Source organism: Haemaphysalis longicornis, unplaced genomic scaffold, assembly GCF_048455015.1.
Source record: "Haemaphysalis longicornis isolate Haplotype H1 unplaced genomic scaffold, Haemaphysalis longicornis Haplotype H1 scaffold_10, whole genome shotgun sequence".
Classification (NCBI taxonomy): domain Eukaryota; kingdom Metazoa; phylum Arthropoda; class Arachnida; order Ixodida; family Ixodidae; genus Haemaphysalis; species Haemaphysalis longicornis.
The window spans coordinates 126,733,877-126,754,712 of NW_027526204.1; positions in this window are offsets into that span (position 1 = coordinate 126,733,877).

The window sequence follows — 20,836 nt, forward strand, 5'->3', positions numbered from 1 at the left end:
GACAATTTCCCCCGGCTCATCCATTTCTTCCGAAAAGCAGGAGCGCATTTGGCGGCTCTTTAAAAGGGACGCTTTCCCAAGCAGAGCTCGCCTTCATCACATCCATCCATCAGAATTCCCATCATGAACATGCCCCCTATGTGGGGAGCCCGCCTTACTGAGCCATTCTGTATGGGAGTACCCCCAAGAGCTCTTACCTCTAATCACCAGCAGTGAGCAGTGGAGGGAGGCGTTGGGTAGATCTGGCCAGACTATAGGTGTATATGTTCTCGTATAGCCCCGGTTCTCAGTGATCTATACTGGGCCATCCTAGGGTGCAAGGTAGCCGATGAATTGGGGGGCATGTGTCTACTTAAAATTCTCCGTTACGTCGACGATTTTTTAGTTTTCATAGATGGCGTTGGTGTCTTCGGTACCCAGAGCGCAGCAGAGGTGTTAGGTGTGTTCAAGTGTTTTCGCCTGTTGAGGTTAACGCACAAAATACCGGAGGAAAAACACTCTGAAGTTCCTGGACCCGAGAGTTCACTTTTCAGACGACCACGTATGCTGGCAGTATGAGCCACGCAGTAATGGGCCACTGCTTTGATTTTCATCTATTCACTCAAACATGGTGAAAAGGGCGATTGTAAAGACGTGCCTGCTTAATGCCCTGAAAACGCCATGCCCCCACAAGATGCAAGATAGCCTACAATTACAAGGAGCATGCCTGCATAGCTCCGGCTATCCAGGTCCCGTGGTGATGTCTGTGGTGGGGCAAATGTTAAGGGAGCTCAAACAAAACCACCGCTGCAGCGAGGGCGAGGCCACAGCCATATCAGAAAAAATAAAGAGGAAAGTAGCAGTGATTCCCTACATACCTGATGTAGCCTGTAAGGTTTGACCATGGAGGTCGTTGCCCTGCGGGTGCCCCCTACGACGGAGACGCGGAGACGGCCGTCACCCTTCGGAGGGCCGCTAACAATTAGGCCGTCTCGACGCACGGCGCCTACGGAAACGAGCAGGGTCGTGTCCGGCCGGGGACAAAAAGGCGCCGCTCTCTTTGACAAGTTGGGTGGCGACGACTACGTGTGGAGGTTCTTCGAACGCACCTTGCTCGGTCGGGGAGTATTGTACCCGGCCTTGCCGTTTCTTGTTTTTTTTTTAACTTTCCCTTCCCTCACCGAGGGTATTTATGTCAGGCCCGGCGAGAGGATGGGGTCTTTTTGCTCTGAACTTCCCGCAGGTCAAGGGGACAGTCCCGCCTGCGCCGGCTAGACACCGGCAAACTCCTAAGCCCCACTGCGGGCTACTGCTGCTCCCGTTGTATATGCCTTGTAAATAATTCCTGTACATAAACTGTACATAGCTTGGACATCCGAGTCTGCCTCGTCCCTCACGGCGACACGAGACACCGCGGTGCATTCCTGGGTACGGAGAAGACCTGAAATTTACTGGCGCAGTCGGCAGGATAGGAATCACCGCACGCCTGAGTCCACCTACGAGGACAACGAGAACGAGCCCAGCACCGTTCAAGGAGCGAGTCCTGACCGTTCCTTCCCGTGGAGCACACCTACAGCTCGAGCCTGCAGTTCGAGCTCACGAAGACAGCCTCTAAGTCTCACCGAGAAGCGTGAGGATACAGCGAAGGGAAGCGTCTCTATCGTCACCAACTCAACGGCGGTGCGTCGCGAGCGCCGTTTGGGAGCTACAGCCTGCGCACCGGGCCATCGCAACGGAAAAGTGAGTCCCCTTCCCCTTTTCACCCGCACGCGACTACTGCTGTCCGAAAGGGGTATTGATGATTGTTATTTTCCCGCGCTAGGTCAGCTAAATCTAGAGCGATGTCTAGTTGGGAGCTCTGTAAAGATGAGTGGGAGAGAAAACTTCAAGCTGCTAGAAAAGAGGTTGAAGTCGCAAGGGCGCGTTTGGAGGCCCATCGGAGTAAAGTGGCGCTCGAGCGTAAAGGAGGTTCGCGCAACGGGGGGTCGTCCGAGGATTTTTCCCGCGATGCAGAGACATCTCCTGTCGTCGTCGACTCCGTGCCCGAACCGCCCGGCCCATGTGCCCTGCTAATGTCGGCGGTTAGTCCCGAACTTCTGGAAAGAGCATGCGACCGCGACTCGAATGCCTTTGAGCAGGCAGACCCGGCCGGGGGCGACACGGGTGGCGCAGCAGTTGAGTGCGAAGCCGAGGCGGGTGGATTTGTAGAGCTGGCGGTAGAGGCAACGCCACTGTCAGTTACGCGCAAACCCGTCACGCCTTCGGCAAAGCTCGAGCCCATACCAGTCGCCCGGAGTCGTGAATTGGGCCCACCGGCCGCTGGTGTGCCGCAAGAGGGCACCGGCAACTACGTGTCGAACGTATGGGAGTTGGCTGAGCCAACGAGGGGTGCTGCTGGTGAACCGCCAACGAGGGGTGCTGCTGGTGAACCGCCGGTTGAGGGCGAGTTTGATACGCTCGGTCCGAGGCAGCCGGCAGCACCGCCTGTCGCACCGCATGCAGACCGTATTCTTACGGCCACGCGGCCGAGCGCCAGATGCCTTCGTGGGTCTCCCAGGCAGAGACACCGCGCTAAGAAGACGGCGGTTTCGTCGGGAACGACGCGTGGCCGGAGGCGACGCTTGACTGGCCACGTTGCCGGTAAGAGCACCTCCCACCATTTTGGCGGGAAAGGGGTAAAGCTAGTAGCAGCCCCGACTATGCCGGATAGATTGCCGCCGTCGAAAAAGCCACAGTCGGTCAAGGTGGGTCAGGGCGACGCACCTAGCTTCACGGCAAGCGCAGGACTGTCGCGTAGAGGCCCGCGTAAACATGCCCCCGACCAATACGCACGCGACAAAGCGGAGCATCAGTTTCAGTCGGGCGTAGGGCGTTTCTACTCAAGGCCGAAAACCAAGCAGCTAATTAATGTGGTAGAGCCCTTTTGGGCAATCCGCTGTTTTTTCAAATCGGAGCTTTGGCTCTACGGCACCTAGGACTCTGAAAACCTCAACTACTGACGTCTTTCCCCCATATCACTCCGTAACTGTGAAGCTAATGCGCTCATTGTAAATGTAATGCATAACGTTCATTCGGACAGCGGTACTCGCGGCGGGGTTGGGGTGGGGGACGGCGCGGTGCAATGTGTTCGACCGCGCAACCACCGGACTGCACTTCGCCGACCTCCGATTTGGTGCGGTACGATGAACTATTGTGTGACCGCGGCAGACTGTTTTTGTGCATTTTCTTTCGTGAGTGTGCGTATCAGTGCCTGACGGAGGCAGCGTAACCGAACATTTACATTTCTTGCGCGGCGGACACTCATGGTGTTCTACGAGATGACCTCATCCTTTTCTGTGGGGTCCATGGCTTGTGTTTTGTGCATGCGCCTGTTTTCTTGGCTTCTTTTGCCGCTAGAGGTACGCGTTAGTTCAGTCTGCGCCTCGCCATGTTATATCTTTTTTGCGCGTGTTCCCCTGAACTGTTGGCAACGCAGATCAAACCTTCTTTTTCGTCTTAATCCATTTAATCTAGTAGGATTAAATGTATCTTGTGTGGGAGGTGTAAGGTTTGACCATGGAGGTCGTTGCCCTGCGGGTGCCCCCTACGACGGAGACGCGGAGACGGCCGTCACCCTTCGGAGGGCCGCTAACAATTAGGCCGTCTCGACGCACGGCGCCTACGGAAACGAGCAGGGTCGTGTCCGGCCGGGGACAAAAAGGCGCCGCTCTCTTTGACAAGTTGGGTGGCGACGACTACGTGTGGAGGTTCTTCGAACGCACCTTGCTCGGTCGGGGAGTATTGTACCCGGCCTTGCCGTTTCTTGTTTTTTTTTTAACTTTCCCTTCCCTCACCGAGGGTATTTATGTCAGGCCCGGCGAGAGGATGGGGTCTTTTTGCTCTGAACTTCCCGCAGGTCAAGGGGACAGTCCCGCCTGCGCCGGCTAGACACCGGCAAACTTCTAAGCCCCACTGCGGGCTACTGCTGCTCCCGTTGTATATGCCTTGTAAATAATTCCTGTACATAAACTGTACATAGCTTGGACATCCGAGTCTGCCTCGTCCCTCACGGCGACACGAGACACCGCGGTGCATTCCTGGGTACGGAGAAGACCTGAAATTTACTTAGCCCATAGCCTAAAGAAAATAAGAAATGCCGCCGTTGTGCAAGCAGTTTTTTCAGTTCTCGCAAACTGGCGGCGTTTTTGAAAACGACGTATCTCCCAAAAAAGGAAAACCCCAAGGCCTTCATCGAGCGCAGAACGAACTTTGTCGCATGTACAACGTCGGCAGTCTGCGAGATTCCTTTGTCATGCGGAAAAACGTACGTGGGCCAGACGGGCCGGTGTCTGAACACAAGGCTCAGAAAACACAATAACAATAACAACGTCCACAAAAGTGTGAGAGGGCACCTAGGCATACACTGCCGAGGCTGCAAGGGCACAACCGGAAAATGCATTTCGAAATTTGACGAATGTCAATTCATTCAGCTGCATTCTGACCAGATGACAAGGGAAATAGTGGAGGCTGCGGAAATTGCGAGGCGAGGCGAAAGTTGCCTCAGCGCTCCTTCTATAGCCCTGTCCACATAGGAACTTGATTATCTGCATGTGCGAAACGAGAATGCACACACACGTCCATAATGCGAGGGGGGTGGTAATCATTTTGGGGTTTGTTTTGCATCTCTTATTTCCGGCACAGTTGATATCGAGTACTTTATCGGGTCGAAAGTTTTATCTTAGGTGTGTGAATGCGTGTTTTTAAATAGGACATGTTTCTGTTTTCAAAGTTCAGTTTCAAGTTAGCGCTTGTCCTGTGTGCCTGAGCTTGTCTTCCTTTCTGTTGCGCTGTAGTGTTAAAATGAATTACCAACTCGCCCAATACTACACTCTGCTTATACATGAAGCCCTGGTCAAAAGAGCCACCAGCCCTCGGCCGATGGTCACGCTTATCTTCGTGATGTTCGTTTCCCCGGGGCTTCTCCTCCAAGCCGCAGCAGCGCTGAGGATCTTACCCCGGATATCCTCAACCGACAAACTCAGTCTCCGACACAAATCTGTTCATTTATTTACATTACACTCAGGCGACTAAGAAACAGTGTTCGGTGGAGACCGAAGACGACGGGCCGAGAGCTCTGGCGCCCGGACCGCGTCTGACTCTCTTCATCTTCCCTTCATTTTGCCTTTGAGGGCCGGGGAAGGGGAAAAAGCGAGTCCTCTATATCGGGGTCCATACCGATGTGGTGTCCCTTAGAACATCCGGTGCGAGCAGGCGCCACCTTTCTCGGAATGTGCGGCGATTGGAAGCGCCGCGCGACACGTTCTTTCCATTTCCGCGCTGCTCTTCCCAGTGCCCGTACCAGTTAGTGTGTCGAAATGCCCGACAGTCACCGTGCTCCTCGCCCCACTTGCTGCAGTAAAGTTTTCTCCCTCTTTCTCTCAAGTTAAAACTGCATTCTCTGCTTGAAACTGCTTTGTCGGTTGTGCCGCGCTCGCTTTCTTGAGACAGACGTGCGACGACTTGATTTTAACAATGCGGCCTTTTCAATACCCTTTATCTCGGTCTAGCGGCTGCAAAATATAATACAAATATGTTTTCTTTCAGTATAGTTGTAAATAGGAGCACATACCGACGCGTTATGCAGTATTGATTCGCTGTGAATCTGAGCGTGATCGTCATCGCATTACAATCCGCCGCACTTCCGGCATTTGGAAGCTGCTAATCCGACATGTATAGCAGCTATTGCAAAATATTTTATTGAAAAATATTGCTATGAAGCGCAGCAGCGCTAACGTCATGTTGTCATTACGTCAAGAAGATCGCACACATGTCGGTGAATCGCAGATAATACGTGATGCAGGCCGAGGTGTTTTTAAACGATGTGAATATTCCCGCTAAAAAATTGACGCTGGTGCTGCTACGTTCATGTGACATGTTTGTGATGTGTTTAAATCTTGTTCATTTTTTTTTCACCTGCTTAATCGAAATTTTCGCCACAGCTCAGATTTCGGCGTCCGCTACAGTCAGAGAGGAACGCTCCCTCACGTCCGCTTCAACCGACCCTGTCAACCTTGACGGTGCCACCGACCCTATCGTGGGATCCTGCCTTCCAGTTTCCTCTCCATTATTTGTAGTCGTATCGACGGGGAGGGTCCTCTGCGATCCGTGCGCAAGCAGTCTAGTTTCTGGTACCTCTCGCCCAGACGCCTTGATCCCTGACCCGTGCTTTTAAAGCAAAGCTTTCTACCTGTAACAGCCAACGGTTTCTTCGTGGCGTGCGTGACAAGGAACTCCCAATGCGGCTGAGGGGGAGAGGGCGGTTTAACTCACGGAGCACAGTGCGGATAACTATCCCCCACTCTCCTACCGCTCTTCTCTTTTCCCTTCTCTCTTCCTATCCTTTGAAGCCCCCCTTCCCTTCCCTGGACTGGGTTGTATGAGGGTGAACTCCCCGTTGAGTTCAACAATATCCACGGGTGTTTTCTCCTCCCTCCTTTGTTAATGAATCACCACCACCACCACCACAGTGCGGATAGCGCGGCGAATGGGCACTATTACCCAGCGTTCCCCGCGCGCAGGTATCACATCGGCGGGCGCGTAGGTCGGACGGCTTTGTCGTCTGCTTTGGTGACGGTTGTATTGGGCCTGTTTTGACGAGCTTCACGTGCATCGCACGCTTCCTTCGAACGGCTTGATTAAACTGTTCGACAGCACCTCCTGAGTAACACGGACCCGACGGAATTAAGTGGCCGTATGGCAAAGATACGTTAAGGATTGTTTTGCAGGGCGGAAAAACAAAATATATAGAGAACCCATACAGACATTTGGCCGCCAGAAAAACGCTACATTTTGCGCACTGCTTGCTTGCCACGAATGGGACTCCGTTTTATAAATTGGTGAATACCAGTTCGGTTGTGTTTTAACAGGTATTACAAAAGGCGAAAGGGGCAACAGGCTCTGCTAAATAGCGATTATAAAAGTTGCATCAGCTTTCCTGTAACTGTCAAACTTCCAAAACTGTTTTCTTAAAACTGCGTAAATGGGAAACACTAAGCTCACATGACGGATTGTTTCGGTGTCTGCGTGTGTGTCAAGCGGTGGTGTAGCCCCTAGCTAACACATCAGCATGGCTAGGTTCCGCTGTCTCACCCTTCGAAAGACGCTCCTCTTCATTCCGCCAACTCACGGCCAGGCTACAGCGGCGGACGCCGCCGCTCTAGCTCTGCCGTGGCCGTCGTTGCTGCGTTCAGGACGCCGCCCGCTCGAAATCCTGGTAACGGTTGGCGGAATCCCTGGTTTCACTTATTCTAGAGCCAGGTTTATGAATTCAAGGGACGTCGCATGGGCAATTATTGTAGGTGTCGTTTAAAGCTTTGCTTTGCAGCCACCTTCACAGCGTAGATTGGAGCCAAGTTTTTGACGGAAACCTGAGCGAACGTTCTTAGCACGCCGTTTGAACCACTACTTTCTCCCGCCATGATATCCTTCAGCGCTCCCATAAAGTTCTCGGTCTTCGAGGTGTATGTCTCGCACTCGTGATTGCTGTCGCAGCAGGTGGCTTCCCGAGGTGATTGGGAAGACTCCGAGGGGTCTCTGGGGTCGCTAATGTTCGCTGTACCGATGGGAACAGCCGCAGTGCTGCCACGGCTGGTGTTGTTGCAGTTGCGCTGGGACGCTGGCTTAGGCTGCAAGCCACCGCGCTCCTCGCCGCTGTAGGAGTCGCCCGCCATGAGCCGGAAGATGATGAGAGTGGTCACAGCGATTGTCAGAACGATGGCCGTGAGTCCGTGCAGCCAGAGCTTGGTAACCATGATTAAAGGATAGAAAGAACGTCGCTTAGCTTTGCACACTAGCTCACTCACTTCCCCTTGCGGTCAGACTAATTGTGGGCCCGAATCCTAGCGCCCCCATGCCAATTGAACTTCTTCTGGCGATGTCATTTTCGTGAAGGATATGAAGTTGGTGAGGTTCGTGTAGCCGTGCAAAAAACACCTTGGTTAAAAAAAAATCCGAGGTAACGCGATGCTGGAAAACAGAAGAAACCGTTACGAGGTATTGCACCAGTATTGAAAATCCATGCGATTGTAGAATGCACTTTACGATGATATAAACAATTTCAAGCACACGTGTGCTTTGCACGTGACGGCATGGGCGAAGCGGACTTGGTAAACCACGATGTGTCACAACTATTTCGGGCATTCCCAGGGACCAGTTCTGAATCAGCAGTTAAGGCATTGCAATGTGTATGCCGAACATGGCTTTATGTCGTTGTAGCGCGCATGCTTTCTTAAGATCCAACTGTGTACCATGGCAGATTAACGATGGGGCCATTTCAATACCGTTTATCTCGGTCTGTCGGCTGCGCTATATAATGTAATCATGTTTTAGTTCCTTTATAGTTTTAAGTAAAAATTTGCCACATATCTTCTCACTTCACTGAAAATGTGGTCTCCTGAAAATGTGGAGACCAAATTTCAGTCTTCACTGAAAATGTGGAGACAACGAAAGTCTCCTGCGGCACCTGCCACATAATTTAATTCGTTTTTCTCCCTCGCCCACACCTCACGCTCATCCTCTGGCGTCTCGATCCTTGCACGACAAGCATAGAGGTTTGCTTAAATGAAATAAAACTTCCCGCTTCACTGCTACCGCGCCATCTACTGGAAAATTTTGTTATTGTAGGGCTTAAGGGCGTAGCCAGGGCTGGTGTTTAGGTGTCAGATTACCCGCCTAACTTTTATAAGTGGCGCAGCTCCCCTCCTTTTGGCATTTTTCACTCTTGCTTATACCCATTTTATGTATATCTTTAAATGTACAAACGAAAATAAGATAACAAAATTCTGGGAAGTTTGATATAACGCGCGAGAATTGAATCATAGGGTTTCTTAGTGAACATACTAGAGAGGCAACTGCACCTGGGAATCTATGTCGTCGTGGCGGGTTATAGGAGGACCCCGGCTTTTGTCTCGGGCTTGGCATGACAATTGGATTCGTAAGCGGTATTTTGGATTTGCTTTCTTCAGAATTAATTACCACGTGTACAAGCTACGAAGAAGCCGAAATCTCTTCTGTTCTGTGGTGGCCGTGAGCCGTGACAATTGCGTGCTCGGTGAAAGAGCAGGAAGTAAGTGATCGTACATTACGTTGGTCATACGATACGACAGATACGGGCGCCTGCACCCGTCCTATAGTGTCTTCGTTCACGACTATTTGACGCCAGGTTTTATCTTTTCTTCAAGCATGAATTAAGTTACTCAGCAACACGTTTTGATAAACTGTGGCTGTCGGTCGGTGCACCGGTTCACTATGAAGGCGTTGTTTTTGTAGGCACGCTCAAAAATAGTTTCCAGCTGTTTATACAACTTGATATATGAAACAATAATAAAATTATAAAATAAAAGTATCATGAGTTTTCACCAAAACATTAACGTTTTTCCTAACCACTGGCTTGGTATGCAGAGTAGTAGGCACAACCGTTCCGCAAAAATATGCTTTACGTCCTTTTTCTTAGCTTTCAAACAGCTTGTTTTATTTCCCACTAACATAACAGATCATTTTGTGCATTTTTGTGTCACTGTGTTTGAATATACGGCCCCTAAAACATTTCTATCCAAGCAAATGACGAAACGAAAGCGGGTGTATGGTATAATCGAGGCCCATGACGACACAGGCGGCCTTGACATGAGCCCCATAGACGCTAGCGCCAGATTCCTCTCTAGCGTATATTCTAAGAACCTCTATGACTTCAATTGAGAAGCTGTTGTAGTGTATGATTGAAGGACACAAAGGTGTGTTTAAACATTGTTGTGGTGTCGTAGGTGACGTCGGTGGCATGGGATTTCATTGACCTCATATTGAGGAAGGTAATAGTGAGCTCATCGTTTTGGCGGACGCCTTCGCACGTCACTCTGCAAGCGCGACTTATCATGGTGGTGGTGGTTTCAGAGAAATGGCGCGTAACCACTCAAGGGGATTGGCCAGGAAATGGGCGCTTACCGAAAGAAATTATGTATTTTTTGTAGGTAAACAAAAATATTTAAGTATTAAAATGGATTAGCAGTATATGACTACAAAAATAAAAGTAAGGAGACTAGGATAAAAAAGAAAGGTAAAAACGAACACCATTGAATGAAAATTGGAAGTAAGAAACACAAAGAAAAAATGTGGTACAGACGAAGAAGTGAGCTAGACGCGCATATGCATGACAGGGGAATCCAGCAGGGCCAAATGATGTTTAACACGGCAGTCGGCCTGATTCCAGAATGAATGAGTGCAACGCACGGCAAAGATCCCCGTGGCAGAATCCCTGTTCCTTACCCCCGAATGACAAATTAAGTGCAGCAGACAGCGTGAGGTTTAGCCGGCTGCATGGGCTTTCTACGTATCTTCGTCTGATACAGGAGAACCGTCGGCAGGAAAAGAAGAAATGATCGATCGTTTCTTGACTTATCGTCTCTAGCAGATGTCTTGCACGCCGAGCCTCTCGAAGCGTATCCTCTTGTTCAGCTTTGCGCACTATCAGTGACCGGGCCACGGGATCTCAGGGATCACCTACAGTCTTTTCGACAATGAAGTCGCGGCTTTTCTACGATACAGACCGCATACGCACGACGACACGAGCACGAATGAACGGAGGGCGTGCGTTATGACGTGTATTTCTCGTTCCGAGCAAGTGTTGCCACGATACGGTGAACGCGAAAGTTTTTTTTTGTGGTTAATGTGGGCCAATCTCCCTAAGTCGGTATAATTGGCTTGATGAACTTGCATTCGAGGCACTCGGCGAACGGGCCTATATTGGCTGATCTCCCTAAGTGGGTATCCCTAGCTTGACAAACGTGCGCTCCAGGTACGCATGAACGAGCGCTCGGCTGTTTCTTGGTATTTTTAACTGTGGACATTATACAAAAAATCGAACCCAGCTTGCAAAAAGGTCTAAAGCTGATGTCACAGCAGAGCTGTGTTCGTCGCTCTATGCTAAACTTGGCGAGTGCCATATAAGTCACTGAGAGCCGTTTACGATGTGCATATCTATGGCAATCGACAGCAGAAAGTCAAATGAAATGCGAAATAAAGCATATAAGTGCTTTATTTGTACAGTGCCCACTGCACTCCTCGTAGACTGCATCGTGCGCCACGGCAAACTTTTCCTCGAGTGCTCCTTCGCCGTTGAAGGACTTGCACTGTTCTTTTTTTAAAAAGGATGGTGGATTAGAAGAAATAAAAAGAAGCCCGTAGAGCTAAGGAGCCCTTGCGGGTCGCATGTTCAACAGACAGATCTGCTTGGCGGCGTTACCAAATGAGCGAAGTCTCGGCATTATTAGTTGAGATTTTGCGTCAGGAGAAGACTACAGCTGGCGCGTGTTCTCGCTTGTGATTATACGTTCTTTCTTAATTGAAATGCTTAAATTTCTAATTTACACTTTAGTGTAGCGGGCGCATTGCCCCCCTCTACGCCCGATTCTTGCCTGGCATTCTCCCACGTAGCTGCGTGCCGTGAATGATCGAATGAATTAATGAATAACCTTGGTTTAGGAAAGCGCCCTGAGGCAGGATTTGGTTAGGGTTAGAGTTTGTTAGCATTCTTTTTATGGGCCATACGTTTGCTTTGGAGGCTACCTTGCCGAAGGACCTTATTCGACATATATACATGTGAAGAGAATTGTATCACGCGTTACGGATGGGCAGACGAATGAATATCTGGGAGGAAAGTCACCAGAGCATGCTTACGCATTAACCGTCGTGATTTACCTTGGGCCGTCGTGATTTACGTTGGGGATTTTAACAGCAATGGCACGAATACATAGCCCGTTTGTATTGCACCCAAGATAGTCATTTGACCTGCTTTGCGCTACCTCCACGATTTTGTAGCGAAAGCTACACTACTGTAACTCGAGCAGTCCGCGGGGTGAGCAGTTTTGACCTTGATAGCTAGAGGTCAAACCACTCCCCCTTCTGCAAGCGCCCGGCACAGAGCAGCGCCCTGATGGCGTGGAGAGATAGGTGGCAGGGGAGAGATAGGCTTAATCTTGGATGAACCAGTGTGGACTTAAACAAAGAAAAAGGAAGTGGAACACAAGGGCAGCCGCTGCTGTAAAAATGAAGTTTAATATAAAGAAGTGAGAATATAAACACTTAACACAAAACACTAAAAACACTGCGCATGAGTAAAACAAGTTTACAAAACCACGGTGCTAAGGCAAATAGATAGACACCGCCGACAGTCAAGGCCCACGCAAAGACGCAATCTCTTTGTGATAAAGACTCACGTTTCCTTGGCTGACCCACTTGTCGCTTCTTTCTGCTATGTGGAACGGTTTCATAATTTCGCGGGGCCTTTGTTCATGGTGGCTAAATAAAATGTCAGTGGCGGAAAAAATAGCTTTACATCTGCCGCGCTTAGTACAATGTGAAAAGAGATGCGATGATGGGGGCCCTCTAATGACAATTCATGCTCCCTCAAACGCACGTTGATACAACTTGTGTTTCATTTCTTTTAACTTCGTTTAAGTTTGTGCTGGCTTCATCCAAGAATATGTCTTTTCAGCTAGCCCAGCTTGCAACACTTCCGCCGAGAGATAGGCGAGGAAGGAACGGAGGCCTGCGAGGGGCCCGTGCTGCCACCTGGCGTAGCACCCAGGACGGATCAGCGCACCGTTGGCGGTAGAGATAGGCGCCGCGCAAGGGAGAGATAGGCGTGGAGAGGAAGGATACGGGCGGGGGATCCGTGTCACCACCTGCCAGAGAAAGGCGACGAGGACGCCGCCGCAGCGATAAGCGGGCGCCATGAAGGAAGTCCAGGAGGCCACGTGCGGTACAGAGCAGTGTGCGATGGAGGAAGACGAACATCCAGCTGTGGTCGCTCGTAGAGCGTGAGGCTTAAACAACGCCGTGAGGCGAAGAAAGACGATGTATAAACAGTGTATTCATTGCAAACTGTCTATATATTATTGCGAAACCACACCTCAAACACCCCTTGAAAATTGCCCTAGCCAGGGTAGTGAAGCTTTCTCTATAAACTAGGGTTAACCAAAGCTAAACCAAAGAAATTTTCGCTACCTGAAGATAAGGCCTGGTAAGCGTGCACGAAGGTTAGCTGTCATTGCGAAGTAACGTGTCGAGTGAGTGCACCGAATAACAAATAGCAAAATGAAGGTGCCCTATGGTCAATTTCTCTTTGACCTGTTTTCGATGTCTTCGACCTGTCTTTGATGATAAAGGACTACTGATGCCAATGTGCGCTATTAAAAAACTGATATCGTTCGCGTTTCGTTAACGCAGCTCTGTGACACCCAGCTAGTTTATTAAGGCGTGTGACATAGGCTATAAGCTTCCAGGTGGTTTAACTTAGAGTGGTGTGTCCCCCTCTCTCCCTCAGTGACACGCATATGTGTCGGGAACAAAACCTACACGCGTGTGCATGGCGAATATCGCAACACAGGGTAAGATCTTTGTAATGTCTGTAGCGTCGATGTCTCATTTTGCACCGCCAGCCACGACTCTCGGCAGTTTCCGACTAGTTAAATGTGGCGCGACTGATCTTAATTGAACTAGGTGGGTAGGGGTAGTGAAGTGCAGCCCGGGGTGATTTTGTATCCGGCGACAGGCTGGTGGCTTACTTGGACAGAAAAAGTGGAATCAGGGTGGACCTAGAGCTTTCTGCACCAGCTTCCGGGCTCTATAGTGCGCTCTCTCTCTCTCGGGTGCTCCGAACATTGTGTCGGAAGTGTTCAGCCATGTCTAGCGACCTAGATATTCCGATCGTCCGTGTTGGCGCCTCGATCTGCAATCGCCAGCTGCTTTTGTCGTCAAATATCCGGAAAAATGGCTTGCGGGAATAAATGAATGAATGAATGAATGAATGAATGAATGAATGAATGAATGAATGAATGAATGAATTCTTTATTCTTTACTGAATGGATGAATTCTTTACTTAAGAAAAACGGCCGCTGGACGTGAGGTATGGATCAAGATACAGGGTTTACGGAGGTCAAAGAGATGATCAGCTGAGACTGTTGCATAGCTGTATATCACCCGACGTTTCCTACCGTGGTTTCGGCAAATGCGAGTTCATACGGTGTCGACAACGTACTTCTCCAAAGTCAACCCCGTGGGTTTCGCCGTGCTGTCGCCTTCGCTTCGATATCTTTAACTCCAACAGAAGCCCGCTACAGCCAGACAGAAAAGGAAACACTGGCGATAACATGGGCTATAACGCTGTTCGACCAATGGTCTCTTGTTCACGGTGGTGTCTGACAATCAACCCCTTGAAGCTCTTCACAGACAAAGACCTCGATCAGCTACCACCAAAGATGCAGTGCATGCGCTAAAAGTTGAGGTGTTACCAGTTACAAGTAAAGTATTGGCAGGGGAACCTTCTGGCAACTGCAGACACGCTGTCCAGAGCTCCCTGTGATACCACTCCTCCCAAATTAGTCAATGCTAATCAACTCTTCATTGGACAAAAGCTTCTCAGCACCAGTAGCAAGCTGCCTTGAAGAGATTCGACAAGCCCAGCTCCCCGACGAGGAACGCCTCACGGTCATTGGCTTCATAACAAATGAGTTATTACTCTGACAACCAGACTGGCTGCAATTCACGGGGCAGCTTCCACACAGTCAGTACTCTCCGCCGCATACGTTTGTTCTTCACGTGCCGTCACGGCACTCGCTCCAGGCTAACTTTTGCTTCTTACTGCCAGGGTGCCAGGTTAAACAACTTGCCTCCAACTCTTGCGACCCGGGCACAAATCGTACACAAAGCCAAGTGTATTTATATATTTATTTGCCTTGTTACAGCGGCGGCATTGGGTAACATTCATTTAACGGACAGCTACGACAACGAATACGGCTACAGTCACTTTTCAGCAGCGTCAGCTTCAGTGTCACGTTATCTTGAGTCATCCTGCATTTCCACCATCTTCAATCACATTTCCGGCATGTGACCGAAAGGGCGCCACTTTAGATATTCGCATTCTGTTTTAATGGAATAGCCGGAAATAATTTTAATACCCACCAGGAAAATTATAACATTCAGCCGCACAATAACGTGGTGATTTGACATTACCACTGTAAGTACCTGAAGTAGACTTCTTGCACGTTTGTCTGCTTACTTCCGCAGCTCTCTGTTGTTTCAAATTTGTACTGAAATGAAAATGGCGCTTTGTGGCGGAACGGACACCGCGTACGAGCGATTCCTTTGTTTGAATCTTCCGCGAGCACGGACGGCCTTCTTTGGTGCTTCCGATCTACGGCAGGTGGCGACACATACCTGTTATATCTCTACCTGCGACAGATCTCATTTTTACCCGCACGCTTGCCTTGCCCACTTGGCCGAGTGAAACACGGGATACTAGCGTTTTGTATAATTGTGTAAGATTGCGCATTGCCGTGTAGGTTTTCTAGCCTTTCTGCGAGCACGAACGGCCTTCTTTGGTGGTTCTGATCTAGGGCAGGTGGCGACACGTTCCTGTTATTTCTCTACCTGCGGCAGATCGCTTTCTTTCCTCACGCTTGCCTTTCCCACTTGGCCAAATGGAATACGGGATAGGAGCCTTTTGTATAATTGTGTAAGATTGCGCATTGTCGTGTAGGTTTCCTAGACTTGCTGCCGTGTCCGTGGGCCTTCAAACAACATCGGCGCTAAATTTGGATTGATTGATTGGATTGATTGATTGTAGGGCAACTGCCCTATACGGCATTCTGTAGCCCATGAAGCCGCTTGCCTGCCGGCACTTTCGGTTTTTTTTTTTTAATTCCTCTGATGCCCTGGGACAAAATGGCGCAATAAAAAAAATTGTAGGGTGTAACGCGCCGACGCAAAGCCGGCGATGTGACGCACCGTAGTGGTGGGCTCCGGATTAATTTTGAGCGCCTGGTCCTATAACATGCGACGAAAACTCGTGCACTTGGTCGTTTTTGCTTTTCGCCTCCTTCGGAAAAGCGGCCGCTGCGGCCGAGAATGGAACCCGCGTCCTCGTGCTCAGCAGCACAACGCATCGGCACAAAAGAAGTTACTGGTCAGCCCGCTCACTACTGGATCAATGACACATTAGCAATCGGTCGCACAGTGATTGGCTATTGGTATCAGTGCCTCACATTGAACCACAAATTACTAGTTATCCTACAGTGATTGATTGATTATGGAGTTTAACGCCCCGAAACTACACAGGTTATGAGGCCCGCCGTAGTTGAGGGCTCCGGATTGATTCTGATCACCTCGGGATCTTTAACCTGCGCCAACATATCGGCTCCGGATTGATTCTGACCACCTTGGGATCTTTAACCTGCGCCAAAATATCGAACGCACTGGCGCCTTCGCTTCTCTCTTCCATCAGAAAAGCGGCCGGTGCGGCCGGGAAGGGAACCCGCGTCCTTGGTGTCAGCAGCGCAACGCCTTGGCCACTCAGCCACCGTAACGGGTAGTTACCCTGTAGTGACGTACCCATGAGTCACTCAAGGTTCATGTGTTCGGACAGCGGCCAAGTTTAGGTGGAAGCTGAGCTTCATAATTTAAGGGATAGCTTTCTATCACGAAGTCTTGCACACGATTAATTACTGGGTGGCCGCGTCGGTGGGCGTATAGTTCTCATGGCAGTTTGTCTGGTTCGTCCCGGTAGAAGACGTTCCCTGTCGGCAAAATTAGGGGGAAATATTCATGGTAGGCCTTGGCCACGGAGGTTGTATTGGTGTCAGAACACTCATTGAAATTTTATGAGTGCTCCATCCCCCTCACCCCCGGGCTATTAACGGTCCGAATAGATTTATTTACTTCCAAACCTTAGATAAGACCAGTGCGAAGTGGTTCCTGGCAGTCCGGCGTGCACCTTTATTTTTATGTATATACAGATATATCGAACTCCAAAGGGATCACAAAATAATCCGATATATGGATAAATCGAAATATAAAATATGCCCATCTGAACCGTATCTGAAAACTCCGCACATCACGCAGAGTTTTCCGCGATCGCTAGAAGCAGTAGCTTCCCGATTTGTACCTCAAAGCACGGAAAGTATGCACGCCTACCACTGATGTTATTTATCACGAAAAACATCACTGAGGCTCGTTTGGTTTATCTTATTCGTTATTACGTTCGCAACATTTATTTCAAGCTTACCAACACCATTAAAAAGAGAAAGACCGGCTCCGTACACTATGCCGGGACGGTAGCGAATTACGCTGAATTCTGACGCAAGCTGGGCTGCCGTAGGTGATTGCGAACGTCGTCAAGGTCCAAATAAAAACGGTGATTATCACCTTGATTGCCCCATCGTTGGTTCCGCCACAGCCTGCACGTTGTCGGCAACACTTACCAACTTACGTTCTGTTGTGGCATCCGGACAGGAGCGTGTGAATGCTTACAGCTCTCTAATTCACTGTTGAGGCACTCACCACCGTCGTCCTCTGTGTCCGAACGCGCCAGTCGTCTGGAGCTGCAGCAATGCCGCTTTCATTTCACTTCATTTCATTTCATTTATTAGTTCCTTAAGGCCCAGAAGTCATTACATAAGGGGAGGGGGGCAAATGCACATAGGAAAGACACAGAAGTATAAAATAAATACAACTGGGCATAAAAAAAAAACTGACTGAAATGCATCAGTCAGTACAAATAACAACAACAACAGGCAGATAAGAGAAAACTAATACCGAATAAACACGTTCAGTTTGAAGACTAAAAAAAAGCACAGAAAAAGAAAAGAGAAGCAAGAGCGATTGCACAGGTTCCAACAAGAAACGAGTGTGAATAAGCATTGATGTTTGGAGTTGTGATAATGGTCGTCTTTGTTTTTCGAACCAGCTGAACCAGCTGCAGGAAAGCGCACACGACACGCTCTAGAACACCGGGTTGTGCTGCCTACGCCTTACTTCAGCTTACTGCGCAATGTCGTGCTCAAACGAAAAGTGCTGCTACGAATTTTGGAGTTAACTGTCTCTGCAACCAAACGCTACTTTTTCGCTGGCCTCAACCCGTCTAGTGATGTCCATCTTCGTCGGAAAATCTAAATTCTTCCGTTTTTTTTTTTTTTTTTTTTTTTTTGTGACCCCGGCATCGAAGACGCGCCACCGCGGACAAAAGAAACTCGCACCACGCCGCACCGGCCTCCATGCCAGCAGAGCCGCTGCTGGCCTGGAGACAGGTGCGGCAGAGCCACTGCTGGGTCACGACGCCTGTCTGCGGTTTCCCCTCCTCCATCCCCTTTTGCATCCAAACCCACCCTGCGTTCTCGTTGTCATGAGCCTATCCTTGTCCTAGTGCACAGAGCAGGTCGAGCCGGTGTTGAGGGCATACAGTTCCTTAATAACCAAGCCATGCGACGCGCGAGAAGTCGTTATCATGCCCCACATCTTCATCAGGAGAAGCGCACTTGCTGGGGCACTTGCGGCGCGGCTTTCGATATATCGAATGTGACGGTGGACAAGAATTGAGTACACGCGTGCGTATGTGCTATACTTTTGCATAGGATTTTCAAGGTGATGTTCGGACTGTTTGATATATGTAATAATTAGATATATCCGGGTTCCATATATCCAGGATCGACTGCATTACAGCAAAAAAGGCATCTAATGTATTGGCATTATTAAAGCAGAAAGATCGCTAGACATTGTTTGGCCACAGGCACTTCTGTTTATTTTTATTTATAACGGCGGTGTATACCCCCTCCTTCCTGATTGATTGGTTGATTGAATCTTTTACTGGAGCAAAGAGGGCGTGTGCCGTGCGGTGTGGACAGGGATGGATGGAAGGGGATTACTAATCAAGGTCCGTATTCAAAGAGGGCATTCTTGTTATGGGGGCCTGAAAGTCTTCACCGGGGTCGGCCCCAGTTAGACTACTCGCGCCAGACCACTCTTGACTGCAAAAGCGGCAATTGTTCGCAATAAAAATGCGTCTAATCCAGTATGTGCTTCATGTTGTAGGGTGTTGGGATTCATGTTTGTTAAACTCTCTGGGCGATGTTAGGCAAAGTGTGGTACGTCCGCAATAGGTGGTGGAGATCTGATTTGGCGTCAGTGTTGCAGTAGGGTGTTGGGGCTCAGCCATTCCAGCGCTGTCACCACTGCTGGGAATCAGTCATCCGGACGCTGTCCCCACTGTTGGGAATCACCTCCTAATCGCTGTCACCACTGCTGGGACTGGGCCCTCTCACCGCAGCCAACACTGTTGCGACTGGTCATCCGAGCGCAGTCACCGGTAGCGACGTTGATTTTGCTCCGTCCGCTATCGACGCGGCGCAGAGCAGAGCGATGAAGCTCTCAAGCCAACGAAAAGTTGAAGTAACATTTATATACAGTATGTACAAGGGTAACAAAACCGTTACATGGCTCGTACAAGCACCTCTCCGCTCAGTGCCTCTGAAAACTGCAGCGCTCGCTGTGCTTCCGGGCGGGTTTTATACCCCCGGGAGTCCGTTGAACCCGCAAGCGGTTTGAATTGCTCCAATCCCGACTCTCGCGGGCCGAAGTTTGAATCCGACGAATGCAGGTGAAGCGACTACGTCAGCAGAGCCACCCCGACGGGGAAAGGGAAGGCGACGCTGTCGCCATCCAGCGGCGCCGTCTCCAAGTATGTAGCGGCGTGTCTGCCGTGGGGTGTTCGTCCGAGGCATGATGTGGCCCAGCCGTTGAGAGGGGAAAAGGAGAGGCGACTCTGCGTCGCCTTCAAGTTTGGGCATGTCTGCCGCGGGCAGTTTTAGCCGATGCGCGAATTGGCCCCGTCATCGGTGCGTCGCCCCGTGCAGCAAACTAGGGCTGGGCGCTCTGGCACAACAAGGGGAATTGTGGGTGTGTGTTGGGGCATTTTGTCCATTTCTAGGTAATGTGAGGAGTGTAGGCGGCATCTGCGCATAGCTTGCTGATGAATACTTCCTCGGATCTGCGGCAGGAGACAATGTTGGAAAGATACCCAGGGGGTGTAACCTGTTGGCAACGTTGTCTTTTACTTTTCTTAGTCGGAGAAGTAAGAGGGCTGACGGAGTGGGCGAGGAGGCTGAAAAGGGAACCAGTGGAGGGGTAAAGTTCAAACACTCCTGTGCCGCCTCGTGGGTGGACTAGTTCCCTGGGCCGGCCTGGAATCCAGTCAATTGTGATGTGCACGTTGTGGCTTTTGAGGAGTTCTTTGTGTCAGAGTGTAGGGGTCAGAGCCCTGGGGGTTGAGAAAGAGTGGCCTGCGAAGTTCTTGAATTGCGTCGAACGAGACCGTTAGAATCGGCATTTTGGCTTATGGCTACGCCCCTGGCTACGCCGCTGGTTTCTGGCTACGCCACTGATTCATGGCCAAGGCTTTTGGCAGAACTGAAGCGGCTCACAATATTCTGCGGATCTCAATGGTGTGTTCGGTTGTTTCCCGACCTAACTCAACCAATTTTGTAGGCAGATCTCTCAGTCTTTACGTGCGGCTCCAGAGGTGGCAGAAGGCAGCGGAGCAGCTTTCATAAGTTTATATAAAGAGTTAAAACTGTTGAAAGCAAACAAAGGAAACTTCCATAATCCTGCACAATTTAAACAGAAGGAATAGCTTTTCAGAGAAACTTGGGATTTCACTTCCTGCTACCTACGAAACCGCGCCTTCTCCATCCACCCCAACGGATCTCCTCTCGGTTCCCTTGAGCCTCGCAGTGGTGGGCCTCAGGAGTCTGTCCTGGCCCCCTTGCTTTTTAACATGGCCATGATACCTCTTGCCTGGCGACTCGATTCTCTTCAACACATATATAGTATCAGCTATGCGGGCGACATGATGCTATGGTCTGTTCACCAGGACCTTCACGTTTAAAGTGTCACCCCGCAACAGACTCTTGATGAAACCAATTCTTGGTGCAGGTATCTCCGCCTTATACTATCCTCTACCATAACAGAACTTCTCACCGTGGCCAACACATGGGGA